The sequence below is a fragment of the Cygnus olor genome, chromosome 1 (assembly GCF_009769625.2).
Source record: "Cygnus olor isolate bCygOlo1 chromosome 1, bCygOlo1.pri.v2, whole genome shotgun sequence".
Taxonomy (NCBI): Eukaryota; Metazoa; Chordata; class Aves; order Anseriformes; family Anatidae; genus Cygnus; species Cygnus olor.
The window spans coordinates 49555781-49578547 of NC_049169.1; the positions used below are offsets into that span (position 1 = coordinate 49555781).

The 22767-nt window shown below is 39.7% G+C and overlaps 1 long non-coding RNA gene across 1 annotated transcript; it reads right to left on the reverse strand.

Annotated features, from left to right (window-relative positions):
• Window positions 1–12818: 12818 nt before the first annotated feature.
• LOC121075453 lies at window positions 12819–22517 on the reverse strand. Its single transcript, XR_005822975.1, has 4 exons — window positions 22278–22517; window positions 19713–19775; window positions 13955–14057; window positions 12819–13102 (listed from the first exon to the last, which is right to left on the reverse strand). It is a non-coding gene; the product is annotated as an uncharacterized LOC121075453 (long non-coding RNA).
• Between the last annotated feature and the right edge of the window lie 250 nt (window positions 22518–22767).

Genomic DNA, 22767 nt, shown 5'->3' on the forward strand with positions numbered 1-22767 from the left:
TATTCCCTAAAACTCTATTTTTTAACTTTCTAAAGCCAAGAAAGAACTGTATTCCTGTATCTTTGTCTTTCGTATCTACTAGCTTTAGAAATAACTTAAGTTACTTAAAATAGATTTTTCCCCTTTGTCTTTTTGTATTTGATAACATAAACAAATTATTCCAGGAATGGAAAATGGAATTGGAATTGTTTGTTTGTTTAGAAATTTTCTTCTCTACACGGCAACCAGATTCATAATGTTTAAAATGGTCTCTTTCAAAGATGAAAGATCTTTACTAGTAATTGTCCCCTGAAATCTATTGCTAGGCCTTAGATTCAGCTAGTTATTATCAAAATGAAGCACATTATATCTTCCTGAAGCTACACTAGGGTTGGCAGTTCTCAAAGTTTTGTGGCTTGTCTAATACCTAGCACATTTCTTAGATCTCACTCCTTGTAACTGAAAGTAGACATCCATTACACAACAACAATAAAAACAACTATTAAGAACTGTTATCTTTTTCCAATTCATGTTTTAGTGAAAAGACTGAAAAATTTAGCTAAATATGTCAAGTGTATAAAAAAGGAGGAGATAAATAAAAAGAATCCAAAATTCATTAAGATAATTACTGTTGCAAAACAATTTTGAAACTGCTATGTAACATGATGCTTGTGTTTTGAATATCATGGTTTACTACACTATTAAACTTAATTCTACTCTGGAGTCAACAGTAATTTATTTAACGGGCGCTTTTTTTAGCAGTAAAATTCTGCAGAACAGTACTGATCTCCGTGAACTAAAGAAGGGCCTTCCAAAAACCTAGAGATACTATTGCAAGCTCTTTTCAAAAATCTGCTAATTCTAGAAAGCATAGTGGTCTGTTTTGTTTTTTCAAAGTGAATCCTTTTTTTTCTTTTTTTTTTTTTTTGATGATGATGTTAATGCACTATAGTTAGTGTATAATAATAAGGCGTATAATGATAATATAATAATAAGACTCAATGGGAGAAAGGAATATTTTCACATTGAAGTGTGCAAATAATATTTCATCTGTTTTGTGGTCTGTAGTGAAAGGCCTGGACCCACAGAGCTGAGTAAAAAGTTCTCAAGTATTTTTTTACCTGTCATTGTACTATTGATATAATTAAATCTGATCTTGGTATTTGAGATTGTAGGAAAATTACAGAATGGTCTTACATAGAAATTAATTTCATTTTGACATTTCATTGGCACTTTGTAGACCTCAAAAATTGCATTAGGTATTTCTATTCCAATTACAAGAAAAACTGAAATTTATTGATACCGGTTATTTGGTAAAGGTACCCAGTAAACTAAAACATAAACAGTGAAAAGGAAAACAGTAAATATTGCACATCAAAAGAGGAGATGGTGATTTTTTATTTTTTTACTTTTTTAATAGAAGTCAAGAAAAGCAGTGTTTAGTGAATACATATTAAGTCACAATATATATTAACAGACAGGATATCTGTAAAAATATTGGAAAACTGAAAGTTCTCAAAAAGCTTTAAATTCCATAAATTTTTGACACTGGTTTCAATGGCAACTGGGGACATGAGCTGTTTTTGTCCCCAACTTTTTATTTACACCAGCACATTTTTAAAGTCAATATCACTTACTTTTATAATAATCCCTCATACATTTTTAGAAGTATATGAAAAAAAAAAAAAAGGATGTTAAAACTCTTACCAAATTTTCAGTCCTGCAGGTAAAGCAGAACTCTGAACTTTAAATTATTGCAGTTAATCAGTGTGGAAGTTGAATATGGCACTTGCTTATGCATTTTTAAAGCAAAAATAAAAATTCTGTATAATAACAGGATCTACTTATTTTCTTTTGCTCCTGTCTTCCTTGCCAGAACATACCTGCATGTGCAAAATTCCAAGAGTAAGAAGAGGTCCTCTCTCTTAGAGGATATGTGTTGAATTTTTGTTGATATTTCCACTTGAAGTGAAGGGAGTAGTCAGCAATGGTAATTTGGATCATATGCAGTGCAAGAAAGTTTCCATTAATTCCTGTGTCTTTTCTTGCCCAACATGAAGGATGTGTTACAAGGCTTCATTCAGCAGTATTTGGGAAGTGCTTTGAGATCCCTGCTGCATGCCTGTATGGCAATACAAACTATTCTTAGGAACTAGCCCTTGGCACAATGAGCCAATTACACCAGTTCAAAATAGTGTGATAATATATTGATTCTGTCAAATTTATCTAAGGAGTTAAGTGATTAACACAAGCTGTCTACTTCTTTGCCTGGTTTCTTACATGCCTGCTTGATAACCCACTTGAACAAGCTGCCAGACAGCCATGTTTTTGAAAGTTACTGAATTTGCACCTGCCTATGGAGTTGTGCTGCTGGTTCCCCAGGGGCTTAGGAAGGTGGTATGTGTCTAGATAAAGAGAAAGCTGAAAATGCAATGATTTTCTGTTTGTTTTTGCTTTTCTTTTTAAATTAGTTTTTCAATCATATTTCCTCTTCCACACAAAAATAAATCCAAACTTCTAACATTTCATCTCCATTCAAGAATATTGTTTCTTAAAGTGAAATTTCTTGCAAGGTTCCTGGCTAACTCTAGGTAATACAATATCTTTGTTCTTACTTTGTCACTGGTCATGATGGGGAGCATATCTGGAGGCCAAATCTTAGTTTAGTCATTTGAGTATCTTATCCTCTAGTTTTCTGCCAGAATTTAAACCTTGTGAAATATGTGAATATGAAATCCATTCCAGATATCCATCTTAGCGCTGGCCTTTGATGGTTCTAATTTTGAGGTATACATTTTTGTTGGGCTTACATGACAACGCAAGTGTCATGTACTTTTTTTCTTAGAAATGGATTTTGTACAACAAAACACTGAAGTGTGACATGATTGGGTTGCTTTCCCACCAGATAATATTTTTCAAGCCATCCTTCCAGTGGCAATCTTACTTTTCATGTTAGGTCCCCATTTAACTCTGATTAACCTCCCATACATACAATATAAATATGTATATATATATATGTATGGCTTGGATATGCTTGGCTTTCCCACATCCTCCAAAATTTGAAAACACCAAGGAACTTTGAAAAGTGGCCCCAACTCTGTACGAGACCCAACAGAATGTGTTTTCCAATTTAGGATCAGTTGTTCCCATATTTTACCTTTTTTGCCATTTAAGTCTCTACAGCAATATTCCATGAAAATAAGGTTTTAAAATATAGTATTGCAGAAGAAAGTGAAAAAGTGAGGAGAATAGCAACTTTTAAAGAAATTTTTATCTTTCTGATACTTAATTTTCCCACAATCAGTATAGTTTTAAGAGTACATAATGAAGACTATGTAGTCAAATACATAATAAAAAAAAAAAAAAAAAAGTTAAATGTTTCACAGAAGAATGTCATATGAAGCAATATGAATGCTACGTAACTTGGGTTGAAAACCACAGTCTAAAACAATAAGGAGTGATTCAGGAAAAGGAGAGTGAATAAGAAATCAGTATCACTTTTCAAATCCTATCCATGACTCTTAGATTCTTTAGCTCCTCTTTTTTAATGTGGAGACTATTTGTAGATGTTAATTGCAAAAAAAAATGTTGAAAATACTGATGATAGTAACCCTGAAAATGAGCTTACATGCATTTACGTTTGAATGCCAAAAAAAAGCGGGGGAGGGATAACAAAAGTCAGTATTGTTTTTTAAAAATGCATAAGGAGTAAAAGTACACAATGCTGTACTATTAGAGTGTCAAGACTGGGGTATTTCTGCAGGAATATATTTCATGGAGAGCAAAAATCATCATGGCAGCACATAAAGATTACCATGGCAGAGTGGAAGGCTTAGTTGTACAGTCACATCAGATATAGGAAAATGTGTTTGATGCCCTGGCTACTTTTTGAAGCAGACAGCTTCACCAAAATAATACATGAATGGCTTTCACTCTTCCTCCTTTCTTAAAAAATGAAGTAAATATCTTCTCAGGATTTTCCTGAGCTTTCCAGTTAAGAAAACTTTAGTCCGTATGACCCACCAAACCCAAACTAGAAGCCAAGTTTAAGCTACAAAACTTGCTATAATGTTGAAATATTTTTTATCTTCTAGTCAAAAGCCTTCTAGTAAACCTTCTAGTAAAGGCTACTTCAGAGAAATGGCCCAAGCTTATATTCATCTACATTTTCACAAAATTTCTGAAGTTGAAAGAGAGCAGTTTAAGCAATAAAAATTTTTTGAGAAATATTTTATGGGACAGGCCACCAGAGGGAAGCACTAAACAGTCTTAGGAGACATAGCATTTGAGCAAGGTTTCAGTCTTAAATGAAATACCATGTTGCTAGCATTTTTGGGTTTGCCTTTTTGAAGAAGCTGTGACAACTGGTAAAGTTTATTTTTTGCTTTAGTCTTTCTATGGATTCAATTCTTAGCGCAGATTTTTCTCTTGAAGAACAAGTTATTTATTCTTCTCTGGGGTTATTTAAATTATGCCTAGACTGTCTGTAATTTATCTCTAGATCAACAATAAAAACAACCAGTTTGTCTAAATAGGCTATTATTTAAATTAAATCAACAATGTTTTTACACAATGGTGTCAAAAAAACTATTTTTTCATTTATGACCAAAAAAATAAAAATTTTGATTAGATAGGTCAGCCAGGAAGATTAAGAAATGATATCAATTAAAGCATAATACAGTACAAAGTAGTCAATGTGTTCAAAGGTTAAAAAATAAAAATAAAATAATAAAAAACACCACCAACAACAACAACAAAATCACTTTCACTCAGTTTAAAAATTTCTTTGTCTGTTAGTACAACTTGACCAGAGAGCCTTTGAAGGCTACAACTTTGTCGATCCTAAAAATGTAACAGACAACACTGTTTAGTCTTATATGACAGCAGATGGCACTCTATTGGCATATATGTATGTCTGCACATATGTCTACATAGATATGTAGACATAGGAACATACATACATATATACACACAATCACAAAAACATATTGCTTTGCATATAAGGAGACCTTGGAAAAGTCTAAGTCTGTAATGCTGTTTTCCACCAAAATACATTTGAAGTACAAAATGTCTCTATTTGAGATTTTAGAAAGGTTTTCAAAATAGAAAACCACATGCAGCAGATAAATATATTTCTAATAAACTTGCTTTGTCCTTTGATTGCTTTCATGTCATAAAAGTTATCCTCCTTAAAAATAAATGTATTTCTCTTTGCTGATATAAAATACAGAACTGATACACATAGGGTTTTGTTGTTTTGTTGTGTTTTGTTTTGTTTTGTTTTGAAGGAACACATTGGCATATTAACCTAATACTTACTAGGGATCCAAAAAATACTTAAGATGTTAGTATTAAGAAGAGGAAAGAGAGGAAATATGACACTATCCACTTCAGTAATATTAGCATATGCAAGAAATATGAAAATGCTTTTATATGAATGCTATGTCCTCATCTTAGAAATTTGGCAAGTTTTCTCTTATTAAAAGGAAAAAAGAAAGGAAATGAATGAATGAAGCTGAAGAAAGCTGAGAGAACAGTAATTACTCAAGACAAGAAGCAACAGTGATGATAGGAAAATAATGTCACTTGCGAATAGATTGTTACTGGATGCCAAATCACACTATTATTTTTCACTGTTGTGGGTGGTTTTGCATGAATAAGGACTGTAGTGCTAAAAAACAATGCATATACAATACATATGTTTGAGCAAACAGTCTTAAAAGACTGTTGAGATAATTTGGAGCAAGGACTATAATCTGAGGACCAGGACTAGCTCTCTTTGTGACATAAATAGTCCTGTATTCCTACTGGCCAAGAGAACTGGCCAGTTCTTACAGTAGTTGTGTTAATGCAAAAATAAATAAACATCAATGGTGACTAGGAGATTTTTTTTTTTTTTCTGATTATTCCTGTTTTCAGAAATCTATTAACCAAAGAGGCAGGAGAAGCCTTTTGTAAACTACTGAAGGCCAAATTCACCAAGATTGTATTTCAGGATGGAATTCAGACCAGTTGTGTGTCTTCAGTAAACCAAATGTGTAAGGACACATGCTTGCATCTAGGTACATGTTTTATCTGATCCATAATTATGGGAAAATATACGAAACCACTAAATGGTCATGTGATCATTGAGGGTCTAAGTCAGGCCACCATATATGTCACTTCTCTTTGGGGTGATATTGCCAGACCCCCATCAAGTAAAGGCAAATGATATGGATCCTGACATCATCTGTTAGGTTGGGAACAAACTGCAGTCAGATGTTCACCTAACTGTATACTATTAAATAATCCCAGATATAAGATAAGTATGGTAGGTGAAAAGTCAGTGAGTCAGTGAATTCAGTCTGCTTCCTGGCCTAACATGTCTGTTGGAGGCATAAGCATATTTTGTGAATTTAGGACCAGACCTAATGAAGGATTTAAGCACCCAAAATTTGAGTTGGGTGACTAAATCCTTATGCAGTCCCAAACAATGACTTTGGATACCCCAGTTCCATTGCTCTGTAATCACAATGGTGCACAGTTGACAGATACATAGCTTTCCCTCAGCGTTGACTTAGATGAGAAGTTTAAAACGTCTGGGCATGACACTCTGCCATCTGCATATCTAGATGGATATGCCTTGGCAAGCATTCCCTTAGCACATACAAGCACACCCCAATTGGGACAAGAAGACAACAATTCTAATTGTTCCTACTATCTTCTCAAATGTAGTTCCTAGCCTCATTTTATTACTGTGGAATTGCTGGAATATTCGTAACAAATTGAGACACTTCTTTTTTGGAGTACAAAAGCACACGAGGGAAAGATTGTAACCATTGTACTACCTGCAGCCCCCTGTAAAAGGGAGTGGGTTTAGCTTGAAAGACATCTAGGAAGAAATACAGAGATTATTGGTCTGATTCTGATAAAATGAAATTATAGAGAAAAAAAAAAAAATCATTCTTCCCCTCTAGGTCCTTTACCATCTTTGTAGCCCTCCTCTGGACACTCTCCAATAGTTTCACATCCTTTTTGTACTGTGGTGCCCAAAACTGCACACAGTACTTGAGATGGGGCCGCACCAGCGCAGAGTAGAGCGGGACAATCACTTCCCTCCTTGACCGACTAGCAATGCCGTGTTTGATGCACCCCAGGATACAATTGGCTTTCCTGGCTGCCAGAGCACACTGCTGGCTCATATTCAGTTTGCTATCAACCAAAACCCCCAGATCCCTCTCTGGGGGGGCTGCTCTCCAGCTTCTCATCCCCCTGTCTGTACATATAGCCAGGGTTGCCCCTTCCCAGGTGCAGGACCTGGCACTTGTTCTTGTTAAACTTCATGCAGTTGGTGACTGCCCAGCTCTTTTTTAATCTTCATGTTCCACTTGTGTGCACTCTTTTGGGTCTTTCACATATGAGGCCTTGAATGTTGAATGCCGGGAAAGAAAGCAAACCTTTTTTTTTTACTTGATACAAACACTTGGTAGTCAAAAGTCACTGACAGCAATGAGCTTTTGATTCAGCTCTAGACACTACCTCTTCTCTGGCATATTTTCCATAGCACATGAAGCTTTTGGAAAGTGGTTAAGAGCAAACTTTAATGGAGAAAACCATGCTTGTTTCTCTCTTCTACAGTTATTCCTAAATCCCATTTTTGAAATACATTCTGCTTATTTTCAGCAATTCCCCCTACTAAGAGATTCAAATGGCTTGGCAGCTGCTCTGTGTACAGTACATTTCAAGAAGGAAGGGGACAGAAGCACAGGCATGTTTCCAAGAAAACAGATAAACTGCTTTGGTGTCACTGACTTAGAAAGTGGGTTAGTCATTCTCTAATCAGGTATCCCTGATTATTTTTACTTGTCCAAAAGAACATACATGTATGGCTAACCCACTTCTTAAAGTATAATTCAGTAGGTCTTACTCTCCTCTAGGAGTACAACAAAGAATTTAGAATAGGTTTGGGAGTTTACTATTTAAATGATTCAAAGTATTCCCCTGTTTTACAGCATGGTGTAAAGCTAATTTAGGGATTACTGTTATGTTGTTTCTCTTTCTTTAGATACACTATTTATCTATACATTTAAACCTTTATAACCTTTATCCCAGTGGAGAAAAGGCAGGCAGATTAGATTATAGTGAACTAACTTTTTTTTTACTGTACCAAGCAGAAAAAGCAGGATTAATTGGATGACAGATTAAGAGCAAGTTAGCAAGGTTGTGGCATGAAGATGGTAACTGGAAATTAAAAATTTGTTGGATTTATATATGATTAAAAAAATAATATTATATAATCAGAACAAAAGATGACAGGTTTACAAGATCATGATATGAAATGTGTATAGCTGTGTCTTACATAGAAAAGGAGGAACACAAATTGCAATATTTGATGGTACTGAGGAAAAAAAAAAAGTAGTATCCCCTTTTCAGTAATGATTTCAGTAATAACTGAACGTGCTCAGGACTTACTTAATGAAACCAAATAATTTCTTTGTCCAAAGAAACACAAGGAAGTAAACAAATAAATAAAAAATAAAGAATAACAAAATTTGATAAGATTTACTGTAATAATATCACATGCTTACTAAGCTAAGGTGTGTGTAATGATTCTATTTAACTTCACTTTTTCTCTCTCTTCCTCCCACTTCTGATGGAGATTGATTGGCACAAGCTTAAACTGAGAAATTAATTACTCAGGGAATTACAACACTGGGTCTTGAAGTCATCTCGCTTGCATTATTTTTATATTGTAACTGCGTCAACTTCAGTGAAGATATTTCTGTTTTACACCAGTGCAATGCAGTTGACATTTTGGTTAAGGAATCTCCCCATGTGAAAGGTGTATATTGAAATTTTAAATGCTTTAATCATCCTTGTTGAATAAACGTTGCTGCAATGAGGAAAATAGTATTACTGTTTGAGAATGCAAAAAGAAAGTCTAGTAAATTTGAAGAATAGACACAAGTAAAGGAAACCACTAGCAAACTTCCAATCAAATGAATAAAATAAGGCTTCTACTTCTTTCCTATGTCTAAGAGGTAGTTCACCCAGAATTAGTACGTGTTAAGCTCTACAGAAAGCTATGGCAGATAAGTCACTGAATGTGGAACATGAGTTATTACTCTGGAAAGTGTTAATGGATACCATAACATACCAAAACAGAGCTGTTAGAAACCAGTGGATATGTTAAATAAATGCCAAAGAATCAATAGCTGTATTCACACTGTCCTGCAAAAGTGCCTTAAGCTCGTCCCTCAAAGAAAAAAGCTCTTCCCTCATTCCTGAACATCCTGTGCTTTCTTTAACCACAGCAGTGAATGTTACAGTATGCCAAGTGATAAACTTATGAAGGACTGTAGGATTTTCTGCTTTGGTGAGCACTCTAAAAGATCCTAAGCTTGTGAGAGCCTTTGGTGAAAACATCCTTGCATCTGCTGCTGCAACATGAAACACCACATCCCTGTGCCACCCTGAAGAGTATTGTTCTGTAGGTTGGCCAACAAGCACAGGCTTTTGCAAGCTCCAACCCAGATAAACCAGTGGCCTCAGGAGAGTGCAGCCTTCCTGCACAGAGTTCAGTAGCAGCGGCACACTCCCCTTTCTGTCCAGTACCCAACACCAAAATTTTTGGAAAAAATATCTCACAACCACAATCTTGTTTTGTTTTGTTTTTTATTTCTGTTGCAATAACAGGATGATAGTGTCATAGCAGTCACCTTGTACCAGAACAAGCCTCTTTGCTTGCCTTGGCAGGATTGTTCACTTGACAGAGGCATCTAGCACCAATGAGCAGCACATTTGTCTACCTAGAAATTTAGTAGAAACCTTCCAGGGTATTCATCTAGCAATATTCTTAGGGATCTAAATGTCTCACTGATCTCTTCAAAGGAGAAGTGCTTACATCAGTTAAAGAGAAGAGCACTTGTGATTTTTTTTTATTATTATTATTATTTTTATTATTTATTTTTTTTTGTATGGCCTATTTATAAGGGGAAGGAGGAAAGTGAGGTGAATCACTTTACCAGGATGTAGAGCACACTTCTGAATCTCCAGTTATCTAAGGGGAGGTCACTGAAACAGTGCATTCCTAGAATTGCTCTTGGCCCTGGATTTTATCCATTTTTCTCCTTGTTTTGGTCCTGAGGTGAGTTATATGGAATGGCCTCCAGCACTACACACCCACCTTGGGTATGGAAGATGGTCTGGAAGGTCAAAATACGTCTGCTGAGCATCTTCTCATCTGTGCGGTTGACATGTGCCACTTGGAGGACAAAAGTGACTTCAGAAAAGAATGACAACTAAGCCATTGATTTTCAAAAATACAAGGCCTTACACCTGCATGCCATATTCTTACTCTAACAAATCAGTGAAAGAGGATCAAGAAATGCAGGCCCTACAAAGGTCCCTGCAGAAGGACACCTGGAACACAATCAGGATGAATGGGTACAGCTGCAATGTAGACATGTAATAACAAAACAGCATGAGAAGAAATATCAATGTATTCTTATCAGTAGTCCTTTAAGAAACAGCACTCCACCAAACAGCTTGTTGAACTTGATAAATCTATAAATCTATAAAAGATTTATCTTTTGTCTTTATCTTATAAAGATAAATCTATATGAAGGGAAGGATTTCACAGTTTGACGAGCTAGTTTCTTGGGTACTTTGAAATATGGAAATGAAAAGTGACCACCTCCTGGGGTCAACCTAACAGTGCATTTGGTCCTTCTGCATCAGCTGTAAGCACTCCTGGTAGATCACTTTGATCAATAGTAATGTGATAATAGGTGAAGGCTCCAATTTTTCTGTCCTTTGGCAAGGAAAACAAAGAAACAATTAAGGGAGAAGATGAGAGGGAAGAAAAAAAAACTCATCTTTGATTCACATTTATTTTAAAGTGCTTATTTTTGGACTAATAAGTATAAGGAAACAGTACCTGATGAAAGAAAACTACTCAACTCTTATGATTCTCTGTCCCTGAATGTGATCCATGAATGAAGATTGTGAATTCATGCAAGGTCTCATTAAAGCTCTATTAAGGAGATATTGGAGAGGTATAGCTGTTCAGGTTAGTGGATTATAAATGTAGCTATACTTATAATAATCTAAAACTAAAGTCATGTGTTTATTACTGTAATCTCTTATGCAAGTAGCAATGCCTGTGAGTAAAATCATAGTTTTACCAGCTTCTGGTTTCTTAGAAATACTTTATCTGTATATGATGAGCTTACTCTGTAAGGGAAAATACTGGTATGATTTTATGGCAACCAAGAAACAGTGCCTAATGCAAAAGTTGTTAGCAAAAGGACATAACTCTACATTCACTCGAAATGCCTGCTTTTGAGATACTCTGAAATTCTGTTTACTTCATTTAAAAACCTGGCACTATGTAGATTAAAGTCAGACATTGTACCTACTACTGTATTTACTTATTTACATTTCAAATTACAGAAATTTCAGCTCCTCTTGCATAATGGAGATATTAGCTGTTGATAAATGTCCTGATTAAGAGGGATTTTGATTTGTCTCTAAGTCAGCATTATTTTTTATGTTCCTTAAGGAATAGCAAATTTCATCTATATCTGCAAGTAGCAAAAAAATTTCTGAAGATAGTGGTTATTTTTAGCAGTAGTTAAATAGCTTGTGGCTTTGTTCACATTTTCTGCAAATTCTTACTGAGAGGCTTTGTTAAGCTAGAGAAAAAAAAAATATATAGCACTGTACCAGGAAATTTGTTTGAAGACTATTTTCAAATGGCTATTTGAACCTGTCGCGTATTTATGCTTTAAGAGCACATAACCCAATTTTCTTTTCTTTAACAGGTAACCTTTGTTTCTTTTTGATAAAGACATTGTGAAAGAGCTTTTGCTATTCTCCTCTAAAGGCTTTCATTCTCTGCTATTGTTAAACCATAAAAATATCTGTAATTTCATGTAAGTTCTGTGGAAAGATTCATTAATAAAGTTTTTGCCTACATTCACATTTGACTGATTAAAATTGAAAGGTAGAGAATAAAGGATGACATTATATCTTCATATACACTGTTTTCCAAGTATTTATGTGTATAAAGGTGTTAAAAAGAAACCATCACACAAGATATTTTTCATTGATACAAATAAAAATTATGCATACCTGTCTTAGATTAACTGACTTTTTTTTTTTTTTTTTTCCAGGGGGAAGGGGCTGGTTATGTTGTTTATTTATTTAGTTAGTTGAAACTCTAGAAAAAGACATATTCAGAAAGAAAACAGTTTTTTCATTATAGAAAAGTTAAGCACTGCTCATATTCCCTGCCTTCCATAAACCTATTTTGTTAATATGAAACAAGAGAATGGGTCCCTTTTTTCATATAATTTTTCAGGCCTCTTCTATGCATTGTAAAGAAAGAAAAAAATTAGACCCCCTTATCTTCAGTCTCTTTGTAGACAGCCTTTACAAATTTAAACTAGATTTAACATTTTTGCACTGTATTTCACAGTATTTTGTTATAGTGATTTACTTTCTTAATAATTTCAAATAAAGTGTGGAACATGGATTATCTTTATCACTTATTTCATGCACGTCCTCCTGGAGAAGAGGAGGCTGAGGGGGGACCTCATCGCAGTCTACAACTTCCTCATCACGGGGAGTGGAGAGGCAGGTGGCCTATTCTTCGTCATCACCAGTGACAGGACCCACAGGAACGGTGTTAAGCTGAGGCAGGGGAAGTTTAGGCTGGACATCAGGAAGAGGTTCTTCACCGAGAGGGTGGTTGCACACTGGAACAGGCTCCCCAGTGAAGTAGTCACTGCACCAAGCCTGTCTGAATTTAAGAAGCGATTGGACTATGCACTTAGTCACATGGTCTAAACTTTTGGGTAGACCTGTGCGGTGCCAGGAGTTAGACTTGATGATCTTTACGGGTCCCTTCCAACTCGGGATATTCTATGATTCTAATGATGGTTTTATGGTGCGTGTAAAATGGTAAACTGATTTTCACAACCACAAGCTAGATTGCATCTCTTGGGTATGAGAGACGGTAACAGGCAACCTGAGCTTCACTGTCCCCTGTGAATTTGAAGAAGCAAGTCTTCCCTGGGAGATAAATACAGTCATAAAGGGAAGCCTGTTGAATCAGTCCATCCAGTTTACATCAACTGCTCTGCAAGAGGGTATCAGTGAAAGAAGTTTTGAAATCAGTTCATAATATATATAAAAAGAAATTAGCAGGACCAGGTGATATTTGCCTAAGGGGTCCAAAAAAAACAAACTGCTGAACTATACATTTCATGGGTTCTTTAACCATGATCTACAGTAATGCCATCCACTGTCAGAGGGGAGGGAACAAATATAACATCAACTGGGGTAAACAAACAAAAACCAGCACTTCAAATAGGAATAAAAAGATCACAAGCCAGTGACTGTGGCTTTCAGTTCAGGCCTATTAGTAGAAACTCTATTAAAGAATAGCTTTAGTAATTGAATACATAAATGCAATATAATTGAGAAGATTTATTACTTGAAAAGCAAATTAATGCCTCCCAAATCTAAGTTTTTTGAAGGAGTCAGCAATTATTTGGAGAAGGTTTTCCTTCTAACATTGTATTCTTGGATTTCCAAAAGCTCTAATGATGGTCTCTAAAGAAACTAAGCTGTCATGTGGGGAAGTAGGAAGTCTTTTAAAAATCAGTACATGGTTGAAGAATATGTAGCAAATTATAAGAATAAATGGTAATTCACAAGAAAAAGAGTGGATTGTCAGGGGAGTCACATATGAAACTGTCTTAGGGACAGTTCCATATTCCTAAACATTCTGAAAAACAAACCAAACAATGAGATGAAAAAGCATGTAAACAATACAAAATAAACCTCAGTGGTTAAAACTAAAATTGTCCACAGTGGTCCGCAAAAGCATATTGTAATGCTGAGTAGCAGAGTGATAAAATGGAAAATAAAATTTGTTGCCAATAATATGCATAATGCATATAGCAAAAACAACCCCAACAATACTTACAAATGATGAACTGTGAATGAGCTTCCATCACTGAAGGAAAAGATGTCTATGAAACACATTCATGAAATGCAGCCTCTGTAAGACTCATGGCAAAGTTTGCACCCTGTGGAAAATCTCTCTCTGCGTTTTTCTTTCCTTATCCTCTTTCCTAAACTATCCTGATAACAGGTGACAGAGAAAAGATACAAGGCTGAACCTGTTCACTCACACTTACAGAGAAGGAACAGTATGCCGAGAAGTATACAGAGAAGGAACCACTTGCCGAGGCGACCGGCTCCGGGGCAGACGCGTGCTGCAGCGGAGCGCGGGATCGGGACAGGCAGGGCTATTTTTCGGGCATCGAGCCTACGTGAGGGAGCCGCCAGGCACCGGCAGCCCTCGTGAGGGAGGCTGACGAGGCGTAGGCGGAGCCAGCAGCGTCAGCGACAGCTCCTCCCCCCGGCCGTTCAAAGGCAGCCCTTAGGGAGCGCGAGCGACCAGGAGCGCGGCGAACAGGGCGGGCAAACAGGGCGTGACGCGGCAGCTAGCGAGGCAGGGCGGGCAGGAAGGGCGGAGCGCTCACACCCGCCCATAGGGACACCTCCTCTAAGGGCGCTCTCCCGTCAGCTGGGCTACAATGATCTCCACCAGGCACGGTGCTTTCTCTAGGAAGTCAGTACACACCCAGACCGACTGCCCGTCCAAACATGCAGCAGTTCAGGTCTCCGGATGCGGGGAGTGTCTGAGCCTCTTGCTGCCATCGGCGGGAGGCAGGGGGACTGCTTGCGTGAGGTGCGAGCAGGTGGACGACCTGGTCCGCATGGTGGCGGAACTCAAGGAGGAGGTGCAGAGGTTGAGGGATATCAGGGAGTGCGAGCGGGAGATAGACTGGTGGAGTGACTCCCTGCAGGACCGGAGGGAGAGGGACCAGGGTGAGATGCCCCAAAGGGGGGTGGACCCCCTGCCCTGTTGCCATCGGGCAGAGGGAGGGGACCTGCGAGTTGAGGAGGAATGGAGACAGGTCCCTTCTCGACCTCGCAGGAGATGCCCTCCCCTTCCGGCGCTGCCTTCCCAGGTGCCCTTGAACAATAGGTTTGAGGCCCTGGAGCTTGAGAGACCGGTGGGTGAGGACGAGGTAGGAAGCCTACCCAGGAGGATGCCTGAGGTGAAGAAGTTGGCTCCACACCTCAGGACTGCCTCCACCAAGAAAGAGAGAAGGGTGATTGTTGTGGGCGACTCCCTCCTCAGGGGAACGGAGGGCCCTATTTGTCGGCCTGACCCCACGCATAGGGAAGTCTGCTGCCTCCCTGGGGCCAGGGTCAGAGACGTTACCAGGAAGCTTCCAAACCTGGTTCGCCCCTCTGACTATTACCCGCTTTTGATAGTCCAGGCTGGCAGTGATGATCTTGAAAAGAGAAGCCTGAAGGCTATCAAACAGGACTATAGGGGGCTGGGACGATTGGTGGAGGGAGCGGGAGTGCAGGTGGTGTTTTCGTCTATCCCTACGGGGGAAGGGAGAGGCACGGAGAGGACATGGAAAGCTCACGTGGTTAATAGGTGGCTCAGAGGCTGGTGCCAGCACAGAAATTTTGGTTTTTTTCACCATGGGGAGCTTTACTCGGCACCTGGCCTGATGGCCCCAGACGGGTCCCTATCTCCAAGGGGAAAACGGATCCTAGGCCAGGAGCTGGCGGGGCTCATAGAGAGAGCTTTAAACTAGGCAAGAAGGGGGACGGGGCTCAAAGAAGGCTTGTTGGAGCTGTGCCGGGGGAAACAATGGCTAGGCTGGGGAAGAAGGCGATGGCCCAGCTGAAGTGCATCTACACTAATGCATGCAGCATGGGTAACAAACAGGAGGAGCTGGAAGCCATCGTGCAGCAGGAGGGCTACGACTTGGTTGCCATCACGGAGACGTGGTGGGACCGCTCCCACGACTGGAGTGCTGCAATGCCTGGCTATCGGCTCTTCAGGAGGGACAGGCAGCACAGAAGGGGTGGTGGCGTGGCTCTCTACATTAGAGAATCTTTTGATGTTGTGGAACTCCAGGCTGGGAATGATAAGGTTGAATCCCTGTGGGTTAGGATCCGCGGGAAGGCCGGCAAGGCTAGCGTCCTGGTCGGGGTCTGTTATAGACCGCCGAACCAGGATGAGGAGACGGATGAGGAGTTTTATAGGCAACTGACAGAAGCTGCAAAATCGTCGGCGCTTGTCCTCGTGGGGGACTTCAACTTCCCGGATATATCCTGGAAACACAACACGGCACAGAGAAAGCAGTCTAGGAGGTTTCTGGAGAGTGTGGGAGATAGCTTCCTGATGCAGCTGGTCAGTGAACCTACCAGGGGTGGTGCCCCACTAGACCTTCTCTTCACAAACAGAGAAGGACTGGTGGGAGATGTGGTGGTCGGAAACCATCTTGGACAGAGTGACCACGAAATGGTAGAGTTCTCTATTGTTGGCGAGGCCAGGAAGGGGACCAGTAAAACTGCTGTATTGGACTTCTGGAGGGCTGACTTTGAGCTGCTCAGGACGCTGGTTGGCCGAGTCCCTTGGGAGGCGGTTCTGAAGGGCAGAGGAGTCCAGGAAGGCTGGGCGCTCCTCAAGAAGGAAATCTTAACGGCACAGGAGCGGTCCGTCCCCACGTGCCCAAAGACGAGTCGGCGTGGAAGAAGACCGGCCTGGCTCAACAGAGAGTTGCGGCTTGTGCTTAGCAGGAAAAAGAGGGTTTATAATCTTTGGAAAAAAGGGCAGGCCACTGAGGAGGACTACAAGGATGTAGCGAGGCTGTGCAGGGAGAAAATTAGAAAGGCCAAAGCTCATCTGGAGCTCAACCTGGCTACTGCCATTAAAGACAACAAAAAATCCTTTTACAAATATATCAATGCGAAACGGAGGACTAAGGAGAATCTCCATCCTTTACTGGATGCGAGGGGAAACCTGGTTACTAAGGATGAGGAAAAGGCTGAGGTGCTTAATGCCGCCTTTGCCTCAGTCTTTAGCGGCAATACCGGTTGTTCTCTGGATACCCAGTGCCCTGAGCTGGCGGAAGGGGATGGGGAGCAGGATGTGGCCTTCGCTATTCATGAGGAAATGGTTGGCGACCTGCTAAGGAGCTTGGATGTGCGCAAGTCGATGGGGCCCGATGGGATGCACCCGAGGGTACTGAAAGAACTGGCAGAGGAGCTGGCCGAGCCGCTTTCCATCATTTATCGGCAGTCCTGGCTATCGGGGGAGGTCCCAGTTGACTGGCGGCTAGCCAATGTGACACCCATCTATAAGAAGGGCCGGAGGGCAGACCCGGGGAACTATAGGCCTGTCAGTTTGACCTCAGTGCCAGGAAAGCTCATGGAGCAGATTATCTTGAGGGTCATCACGCGGCACTTGCAGGGCAAGCAGGCGATCAGGCCCAGTCAGCATGGGTTTATGAAAGGCAGGTCCTGCTTGACGAACCTGATCTCCTTCTATGACAAAGTGACGCGCTTGGTGGATGAGGGAAGGGCTGTGGATGTGGTTTACCTTGACCTCAGTAAGGCTTTTGACACCGTTCCCCACAACATTCTCCTCAAGAAACTGGCTGCGCGGGGCTTGGACTGGCGTACGCTTCGCTGGGTTAGAAACTGGCTGGATAGCCGGGCCCAGAGAGTTGTGGTGAATGGAGTCAAATCTGGTTGGAGGCTGGTCACAAGTGGTGTCCCCCAGGGCTCGGTACTGGGGCCGGTCCTCTTTAATATCTTTATCGATGATCTGGACGAGGGCGTCCAGTGCACCCTCAGTAAGTTTGCAGATGACACCAAGCTAAGTGCGTGTGTCGATCTGCCCGAGGGAAGGAAGGCTCTGCAGGAGGATCTGGATAGGCTGGACCGATGGGCTGAGGTCAACTGTATGAAGTTCAACAAGGCCAAGTGCCGGGTCTTGCACCTGGGGTGCAGCAACCCCAAGCAGAGTTACAGGCTGGGAGATGAGTGGTTGGAAAGCTGCCTGGCCGAGAAGGACCTGGGAGTATTGGTTGATAGTCGGCTGAATATGAGCCAGCAGTGTGCTCAGGTGGCCAAGAAGGCCAACAGCATCCTGGCCTGTATAAGAAGCAGTGTGGCCAGCAGGTCTAGGGAAGTGATTGTCCCCCTGTACTCGGCTCTGGTGAGGCCGCACCTCGAGTACTGTGTTCAGTTTTGGGCCCCTCGCTACAGGAAGGACATGGACGTGCTCGAGCGAGTCCAGAGAAGGGCGACCAAGCTGGTGAGGGGTCTGGAGAACAAGTCTTACGAGGAGCGGCTGAGGGAGCTGGGCTTGTTCAGCCTGGAGAAGAGGAGGCTCAGGGGCGACCTTATCGCTCTCTACAGTTACCTTAAAGGAGGCTGTAGTGAGGTGGGGATTGGTCTGTTCTCCCACGTGCCTGGTGACAGGACGAGGGGGAATGGGCGAAAGTTGCGACAGGGGAGTTTTAGGTTGGATGTTAGGAAGTACTTCTTTACCGAAAGGGTTATTAAGCATTGGAACGGGCTGCCCAGGGAGGTGGTGGAGTCACCATCCCTGGAGGTCTTTAAAAGACGTTTAGATGTAGAGCTTAGCGATATGGTTTAGTGGAGTGCTTAGTGTTAGGTCGGAGGTTGGACTCGATGATCTTGAGGTCTCTTCCAACCTAGAAAATCTGTGTGTGTGTGTCTGTGTGTGTATGTTAATCTCCGTGTTTTAGCTCCTCTGGAGCCATCATTGCCCTAAGGGCATACATAAGAATGGAGACACTCTTCCTTCTTTGTAATAAGCATGGTAAAACAGAGCTGCCTGAATTTTCCTCTGTAAACTATACAACATTCAAGGTCAGTCCAAACCTGTAAATTCTCCCTGATAGGATTTAATGAGAATAAAATTCACCGTATTAAACATTGAGAGCATTTGGCAATATTTCTGGTGCCACAGGTCTTACATTTATGACTACTGATCTACACAGTAGATACATAAATATTCACAAGAACACCATGCAGAAAGTTCTCAGCCTTTCAGAAGGTCATACCAACAGCTAATTTAAGATCAAGTCTGGGTTTGTTGGCAATTTATTTGACTTCAGAAATGCCTTTAGAGACCTGTGATGTAACACTACACAGAGCTCTTTCTATTCTCTTCTTTTTTTCTTTTTTTTTTCTTGAATTTAACCATTTGTTGAAAGTAAGTACTGTACTTTGCTCTTGTAAGGAGGATGTCATTGTCAAGTGATAGGGGTCAGCTTTAACCATTAATACAAGTTTCAAACTCTCATTATCAAGAAATAGTTCTATAGACAGAATTATGACAGAACTGGGTTTTTAACAAAACTTGGCTATGAATTTTGCAGATTTGTTTTAGAACACATCCTAAATATAAGAAGCATGAGGCAGAATCTTTGAAGATTTGGAGAATTTTACGTGAGTGTGTTCATCTGATAGCTTTTATATCACAGTTTAAAAATCACATCAGAGCAATAGGCAGTGGAGAAAAAAAAAATCACTGTACAACAAGACCAAGATACAGGAAGGGAGAATGATGCAATGATACAGGAATTCTAACTGCAGATATTTGACGGTACCAGTAAAAATACTATCTCTTCATAATGCATCTGACTACTCACCTAAATGTTATTGGCAATGTTATATACTAATGCACCTGCTAAGACAGTATCTGCACTAATAAATGATATAAAGCAACTGGGAAGGCAGATGGTATGTCAATAGCTGCAGCCCTTACCAGTGAGTTAGAATTGATTCTTTCAGCTCCTCTGAGCTCTACAGATATTAGTCCAATGTCTTACCTGTGGCTGCAAAAAGCAATACTGTCTTCGAAAACTAGGCAGAAATGGTCTATAGATTTCTGTCTGAAAGAAGAACTTGTATTTTAGATATGATGGACATGCACAACTTTCCAGTTTAAATTTTCATTATTAAATGAGGTTATCGCCCACTGCTGACATTTAAAAGAGCAGAATTCTGAGGATTTCCACATCTGAGGATGGAATCTGGAGACGTGTGAGAACCAGATAGACATTTACCTATCTAAGAGCAGTCATTTTTATGCCTCTGATGAAAACTGGTTCCAGTGAAACCATCACTTTTGGCTTAGGGAGACTATGATTTTTCAGAGAAATAAAAAGTCCTTGGGTCCTGAGGTAGATCATCTCTCAGCAGGCACTATTTAAACTTTTTTTTTCACATGTTCATTCTCACTTTTGAAAAATGTTTATTTCTTATTTTAAACCATTTTAAAATTTGATCATACTGAGGCAAGTAAACTGTAGTTGAATAACAATGCAGAAGGGCACTTGCATGTTTACAGACACACTGATCATCTCCTTGGTGCATTAACAGATTGATCTGAAGTTGAAGGAAGAGAATATATTTTCACATACGACTTTTCATGCATGTGTCTGTAGCATTGTTCTAGTCTATGCCAGTAGATATTCTCCTGGACATCACAGGTTTTTTTTGTTTGTTTGTTTTTCCATACCTAAATCCAGATATCTCAAAGTTGTTATTTATTCTTAGTTAAACATGTAAGTAAAAGTAACCTTCCGGAATATAACGTATAATAGTAATGTTTAAGGCTTATATACCAGTCCTCTAAAAGCTGCTGCAAATGGCATTTCATACAACTGACCATTATTTCTGAGTCAGCACAGTAGAACTTTAAAAGTGTTTAAGAATAAATTACATAGCATACATTTTTTACAAACAAAATTACCTGTGGTGATGATTTCAGTGAATCAAAGGATAGTGGCTTTCTTACAAAAAAATAAGAAGTCTAAAGCTTTCTGAAGTTGGAAACAGGTATTAAAACTTATAAGGCCAAAAATATATTGCAAAAGCTCCTTTGAAAATGCTATGGAGTATCCTAAAAGTGCATGATAGAGAATTTACAGTAAAGCCTCTACAAAGTGGGTGCAACTATTTTTTACTTCAGTGGTAAGTTGTCTTTCACTTAGAGAAAAATATCAATTTTGTAATTTTATCTGTACCTTTTTAGTTGCAATATTAAATAAAATTATGTTTTGCCATCTCAATATTATTCCTATTTAACTGTTAGTTTCATCTCCTATACAAATAGTGGAACTAAGAATATAATTTATTGGTAGAAAACATGATGTGAACAAATAGGAGTACAAAAACATTATAATTCTGTTAAAAAAAATATATTTACAATTAATTCTATTTTTTTTTTGTTAATGTTATGAACCTAAATCATCCAGGCCTGAGTTCAAGACTAATTTAAAAATCTAGGGATTTTAGGTTTCTTGTAAAGCAGGACTAAAAATCTCAGAGACATGAGGTACTGAAAAATCTTTGATATAAAAAAAAAAAAAAGACAAAAAAAACAGTGGAAAACAAAAAAAATGTGGAAATGAAATAAGTTTGGCTGCATTTTTACTGTTCTAAAGAGACAATTGTTGCTGGAATACAACAGTTTCAAGAAAATGAGTGGAGAATGACACCCATCATTCAGTGTTCTCAAAAATCTGGTCTCTTAGGTCCTTGAAGTTAGAATCTTCTTTCACAGAAAAAGGTCAGAAATGCAGGTTTTCCAATTTCTGGGCAAATACCAGATATCGGACAAAAGGGAAAAAAAAGGGGGGGGGAGGGAGGGAGAGAAAAAAGAAATACCTTTTAACAATCATTTAGGAATTAAAGTGGTAATAACTGTGGTCTTTGATCTGAAATAAACCCTGCCAGTGTCTCTTGTGCAATGACAATGTCTACGGGATCTGTCCCCTGTGAAATTTAGGTGGGACAGTTTCTAGTCCCCTGGCACAGTGAAGTCTAGGGCTTTGTCCCAGATGAAGGGAAGGTTCCTACCACAGAGAAAAAGTGGCAACTAAACAGTGTCTTTGAAGAGTCCTTAATGCTCTCTGGGGTGTCACAGGACTGTAAGCTGTCCTGTGCAGGCACTGCAGCCAGTCCCTGCCTGTGCAGTAAACCCACTTCTCTGGGGGTGCCTAAAACTTACTTGCTTAATGTGGAGAAATAAATATAATAGAGCCGGAAAACGTTCCCAACCTCTGAAACATGAACATTTATACTGTCAAATCGTTAGACTAGTCTCATGTGCAATTTTTGCTTTTGCCAACTAGAGTTCTCCCATATAATTTCTAGGTACAATTCAGAAGTAAGCCTTCCCAATTTATTGTTTATAGGAGGCACCCTGAGCTGGAGAAGGAGAGAGTTTAAGAGCAGGGATAAGGACATTTCCCTTCATCCAGAAGCAGCCACTGCACAGCACGTCACTAATCCACCTGAAGCTTCCCTGTAGCAGAGGGCTCAGAGAGGAGAAGAAATGCAGAGTGGCTCTGACCAGACAGCTGCATGTCCAGAAATCCCAACCATACCTCCAGCAGGGGAGCACATCTGAGACCTTTGGTCACACAGCTGCTGGGTGGGACGCATCAAAGCTGCCAGTACCTCAAGAGGTCTTGAAATTCCAGCCATGTTCTTCAAAATTCCCCTGATCAGAGTTTCTGCTAGAAAGAGATTCTGTTAAAAATTTAGGTCTACAGCAGCCCCATTTTTTTTCAATCTACATTAATGACTTACATATTTAAGTCCACCTTTGTCCTGCTTAAACACTTCAGTCAGTATTTAGCTCTGGCCTCTTGCTGCTCTGCTTGGATGTGTTGGCTCAGCAGCATTAACAGGAGTAGAAAGCAATAAAAGTTTGTTTTTGTTTTAAACAGTGTAAGCCAATCTGCCCCAGAATACACACAGAGAGTTGCTACGCTGTTTAACAAGGTGCCATTTTTACATGGTCACTTTCTTAATAATAACTACATTATGCTGATAGATGTGCCAACTAACATAAGTTTTCTTTCTTCCAACTAA